Source organism: Gracilinanus agilis, chromosome 4, assembly GCF_016433145.1.
Source record: "Gracilinanus agilis isolate LMUSP501 chromosome 4, AgileGrace, whole genome shotgun sequence".
NCBI classification, from domain to species: domain Eukaryota; kingdom Metazoa; phylum Chordata; class Mammalia; order Didelphimorphia; family Didelphidae; genus Gracilinanus; species Gracilinanus agilis.
This window is the reverse complement of record NC_058133.1, coordinates 50,439,876-50,445,734: the sequence shown is the minus strand read 5'-3', so window position 1 is coordinate 50,445,734 and position 5,859 is coordinate 50,439,876.

Below are 5,859 nucleotides of genomic sequence, written 5' to 3'. Positions count from 1 at the left end.
GTCACATATAATCAAAATGGAGGATGAGATTTGTCCAGGATCACATAGCTAGTGTATGTCCAAAGGTATTTAAACTCAGGTCTCCCCATTTGCATGCCCAACTGTCCACTGTTTAACCAACAAAATAATACTATACAAGAGAGGCAATATGTGTTAGCAGGCTAGAAATTAGTCCTCGGTATTTTAAAAAGGATATAAATATAATAAAATCTATAGGGAACCAGTAGGTGTTTTGGGCACTGACAGATCAAACTCACAAGGAAGGATAGTGTATCAAGGTTAGAGTAAATCTGATAACCCTAAACTGAAGGAATGGCAGTTGGGATTACTGGTATCTGTCACAAACCAGGGAATAACACAAAGGTTAACTACTAACACTCTATGGGTTTTTTGAGATAAGAGGAAACCAAGAGGAAGAAAAACAAAACAGTTTAATGTATAAAAAGGGTAAGGAGAATGGGAGAGGTATTTCTATAACTAGGAACAGCTAACTGGCAAGAATGAAGTTCTAAGAGGGAGTTGATATCAGTTTCTCTGCCAGCCTAACTTCAGTCAGGCTGACAGCCTTGACCGAAGGCTAGAGGGAGAGCTGGGTATTGGGATTCTCACAACTGGCTGCTCATTTGATGACTTCAGGATAACAGGAACCAACTCCTTGCACAGCCAATATAATCCAATAGATATCAGGTAAGGAAGAATGCCTGCAAACTGTCCACCAGAAACAGACCCTTCCCATTACCAAGGTTGGACTTGCGAGATGTTGTCCTCAAGCTTCTCCAGTTCCAAAGATCTCAAACTTATGGAGTCACTGCTGGCTGGACACCTGCTCCAAACCCCTCTCACACCAGCCCTGACAGTTCACTCTCCACTCTCCTCCCAGCTGCATTCCAATACAGAATGTTCAAAGCTGACAACCAAGCTCCCATCCCTAGGCACTACTTACTCATCTTAAATTTCTATTCTATTCCCTAAATTACTCATTACAGTATCAAGAACTCATAGGTTCAAGTTTTCCCTCTGATATTTAATGGCCATGAGATTATAGGCAGTCGACTTCACCTCTCAATGTCTAAGACTTGATTCTGCCATTATAATAATAGGTTTTTTGTGAACAGAAGTTTTGTTCTTTATTCTTGGTTTTTGTATCCTTAGTACCTGGCATAGTAAGTGCCTGCTACCTAATGATCATTTGATAAATACTGATGGTTCACTGGCTCACAATAAGTCAAAATGTAGTTGATAAACTATGCGGGTAGGCAGACTTCCCTTACCTGAAGTTCTCTCCATTAACGAAATCACAAATCTAATCCAATATTAAAAATCCAAAGAGCAGAAAATCTTCCTTAAAAGTGAATGCTATGAAAATATGATGACTAAGATTATTTCTGAAGAAATGAGGAAATACCCTTCCTTTCTTTGACTTGTGGGAAATAGAACTATGAAATACATCACATACTGTTGTATTTGGTTGCTGTATTGATTGGATTTTGTTTCAATTCCCTTTTAAAACCCCTTTCTTTTCTTGTTTTTTGTTTCAAAAAATGGCTCTGAGTAGAGGAGGGAAATAGATGTATTTGGAAATAAAAGTGATATAAAAATAAAAGCACTATACAGTTTAGGAATAAGAAATGTACCCGTGATTTCATTAGTTTTAGGGAATTCCCAGATGTGTGAACTCCCACCAGTGCAGGTCAGCCCCTTTATGTATAAATTACAATCTTAAAACTAACTAGATCTCTCGGAAGTTAATTGACTCACCTTGGGTCACCGAGTTGGTAGGAGTCAAAGGAAGAGAAATCAGCATTTGTTGTTGTTGTTATTTAGTCATTTCTTTAGGATCCCATTTGGAGTTTTCTTGGCAAAGATACTAGGATGGTTTGTCATTTCCTTCTTCAGCTCATTTTACAGAAAAAGAAACTGAGGCAAATAGATTTGAGTGACTTGCCCAGTGTCTCACAGCTAATAAGTCTCAGGATTGGACTTCAGCTCAGTTTTCAACTCAGGTCTTCCTGATTCCAGACCAAAAACTCTATCCACTCTGCCACCTAGCTTCCCTTAAATTACCTACTATGTGCCAGTCATTCACGAAGCTCTTTTAACAAATATTATATTAGATTCTCATAGCAATCCTGCGAGAGAGGAGCTAAGACAAGACTTTGAACCAAAGTCTTTCTGGATTCAAGGCCATCGTTCCATCCACTATACTATAAAATCTTAATTCGTACCAAACAACCAATAATCTAGCTTGGGATCTATATAAGAAGAGAATTCCAAAAGCATCTGTTCACCACCGAGCATTCCCTTTACTCCATTTCCTCCGAAGTTTAGAATTGGAAATGTGAGCCACAAGTCCCCCGGACTCTTACGAGGGCAGTGAAAAATTTGCAGGGAAAAATCATTTCAAAGCAAGTCGCAGCAGCATCCCCCGTGAAAGTCCCCTGATCTGAGAGCCTGTGAGATAATGTCTGATTTAAGCCTCGATCCTAAACTAACCAGGCCTCAAGCTGGGTTTCAAGTGTGCAGTTCCATGTCCGGACCCTGTAATGAGGTGATAAGACCCCAGTCACAGGCAGTCAGGAACAGGCTGCTGCAATTAGTAGGATTGCACTAACCTGGAGAAGTGCCAAGCGGGTGAAAAGGGATTAGAAAGTAAATGAAATGAACAGCTATGAACCAGCAAATAGGACTTAATGGTCAGTGAGGATCAGTGAGGCAAAAATGGACCAATTTGCCCTCATTGATTTTCACTGCCCATTGAGCTGTGTTCCTCTTTGGTACTCTAATGCGCTTATCCAGTCCTCGACAGTTTCCTTAGCAATATTGCGGTTATCCCAGGGCCAATCCCATTGAACCTGGCTACCCCAGGGATGGCTGGGGTGGACACAAGCCATAGGGCTGCCCTTCAGATGTACTGAGAATCTATTGAAATGATTTGGGAGAAGGGACAAGGCATTGAGAGGGAGTTTTCCATTCAGGTACTAATAGATATCCCTAAACCCAGGGTTCTTAGGTTCTTGAGTGTTGTGTGCAAAGGATCCCTTTGGCAATCTGGTGAAATCTATATGGACCCCTCCCCAGAATATTTATTTGTTTAATTTTTTATGTATAATATTTTTCCATGGTTACATGATTCATGATCCATCCCTAATATTTTTTTTAATTTTATAAATGAAAGACATGCTCAATTTATTTTAAAGATAAGCGAAAAGAAATACATTTTTTAATCCATCTAAGTTCTTTGACATTCTGAAATCTATCTACCAACTAGAACCCCTTCCCTAAAGTCATTTTTAGGAAGAATAGAGGAAATGTAAGTCTTTCAGGATTGTTTCACCCACCAACATTTCAGAGAGAATCCAAAAGCTGCCCCTTATGTGCCTATGAACGTTCCCCACAATTGTCAAAAATGTTTCAAAAGGAACAAAAAGATTATTTTTTCAAACTTGAGGTTCATGTTTGCTTTTCTTATGTTCTCTACTGCACTTTCCCTAAAACCTTGGTTCAAACTTCACCTTTGATCTAAAATCCTTTCTGAACCCCGTTTTCTCTCAACTCCTGCCTACTCCACTGCTATTTCATGAAGTACCTGAAGTACAAAGAGTACTTAACTAAGACATAGGTTCAAACCCCACCACAGACACTAGCTATAGGATTGTGGTCTGCTCATTTAACTTCTCTTATTCTTAGTTTCTTCAGCGGTAAAATGAGGGCATTGGAATCAATCCCCCCTTAGATCTCTTCAAGATCTGAATTTATGATTCTTATGTTTTCAAAACTACTTTGTATTTGTAAGCTTAAAATTAATATGCAATATATCCAAGTGTTATATTTAATAAAATTTATTAATAATAATATGAAATAAAGGAAAATAAAAAGCTAGAGTAAAGAAGGAGCTAACCCAGGTGGGATTGAGAGAAGAGAGAGAAAAGGTGAGGTTACAGCCAACTTGTAAACAAAATGTGAGGATGCAGTGTGGGGGTGAGAGAGGAAAGCAATTCTGGGAAATACTAAAGGAATTCTGGGGAACATAGCCCTGGGGTACAAAATTCCAACTACACATATTCATTCTACATATATGCATATTTGTTTAGTATATAAACATATATATGCATATATATATATATGTATGTATAGATCTAAATGCGTAGGGCAGCATAGAGCTCCAGGACTGGAGTCAGGAAGACCTGAGTTCAAATCCAGCCTCAAACATTTACTAGCTGGGTCAGTCACATAATCCTGTTTGCCTCAGTTTCCTCATCCATAAAATGATCCAGAGGAAGAAGGAAACGGCAAATCACTCTAGTTTCTTGGCCAAAAAAACCACAAAACACATCAATTATGATCACAAAGAGGCAGGCACAACTGAAACTAATGAAGAATAATAAATTTGTAAATGCATAATATATATTGTGTGTGTCCTTATCTAATTATATTTAGCATTTATCAATATGTCCATGTAATCTATCCATCTATCTAGGTCTATCACCTATTTATTATTTCCTTCCATTCCATACATACCATTACAATGTAAGTCTCTGAAAAGTGACTGTGACAATTTTGTTAGTATTTTCTCAGTGATGAGCATAATGCCTAGAATGTAGTTGGTACCTAATAAATGCTTATTGATTGACTAATTCTACAGTAATTGGCAGCTCAGCTGGTTGTATCTGAAGCTATTCCCCAAAAGCAAAAGAAGAAACACATATTCTTTGATTTTCTTTGCCCTCATTCCCTAAGTAAGAGGGAAATTGTATCTCTCCACATGGATAGGGTTAAAATGGCTCCATAATAATTTTGGTAAGTTCATGACCAATTATTTCTTTAATACATGGCAAAAGTTATAAAATACATAATCAGCTAGGCATGCAGCTTTTAATACTCAGAGTGAAGCTGAAACTACATAAAATGAAATTATCAAATGTTTAACAAAATAAATACCACTACAGTAAAACATACCATTGTTGTCATTTTCAGCCATATCTGACTCTTTGTGACTACATTTTGATTTTTCTTTGCTAAAGATATTGAAAGTCGTTTGCCATTTCCTTCTTCACCTCATTTTATAAATGAGGAAACTGTGGTAATCGGGTTCAAGTGACTAGCCCAGGGTCACACAGCTAATAAGTGCCTGAGGCCAGATTTGAACTCAGGAAGTTGAGTTCAAGGCTTGGTACTCTTTCCACTGTGATACCTAGCTGCCCACAATAAAACATAGATAATGTAAATTTGCTTTTCTATGTAAATGTGAAGCCTTCAGAGATCCTTTTCAATTTGAGTTTGACACCACTGGTATAAGGCACACCTAATGGGGAAACTCCCTCTACCCACTCTGATCAACCCTTGCTTTGCACCTCAAAGCTTTAGAGGATAATATGGGACACTGAGAGGCCAAATCACTTGCTGAAGGCCACATAACCAGAATATGTCAGAGGAATGATTTGAAACCAGAATCTCTTGACTCTAAGGGCAGTAGCCTTCTACCCTCCATCCAAAGGATTCTTAACTTTGGGTCTGTAAACTTTTTTAAAAGGTATTTTGATAGGGGACAGCTAGGTGGCTCAGTGGACTGAGAGCAGACAAAAGGTCCTAGGTTCAAATATGACCTCAGATTCTTCCTACCTGTGTGATCCTAGGCAAGTCATTTAACTTCTCTTCTGCCTTGGAATCAATACACAGTATTTTAATAGATAGGTAGGAGAGAGAGAGCGAGAGAGAGAGCGAGAGAGAGCGAGAGAGAGAGCGAGAGAGAGCGAGAGAGAGAGCGAGAGAGAGAGCGAGAGAGAGAGAGAGAGAGAGAGAGAGAGACAGAGACAGAGAGACAGAGAGAGACAGAGAGAGAGAGAAAGAGAGAGAGAGAGA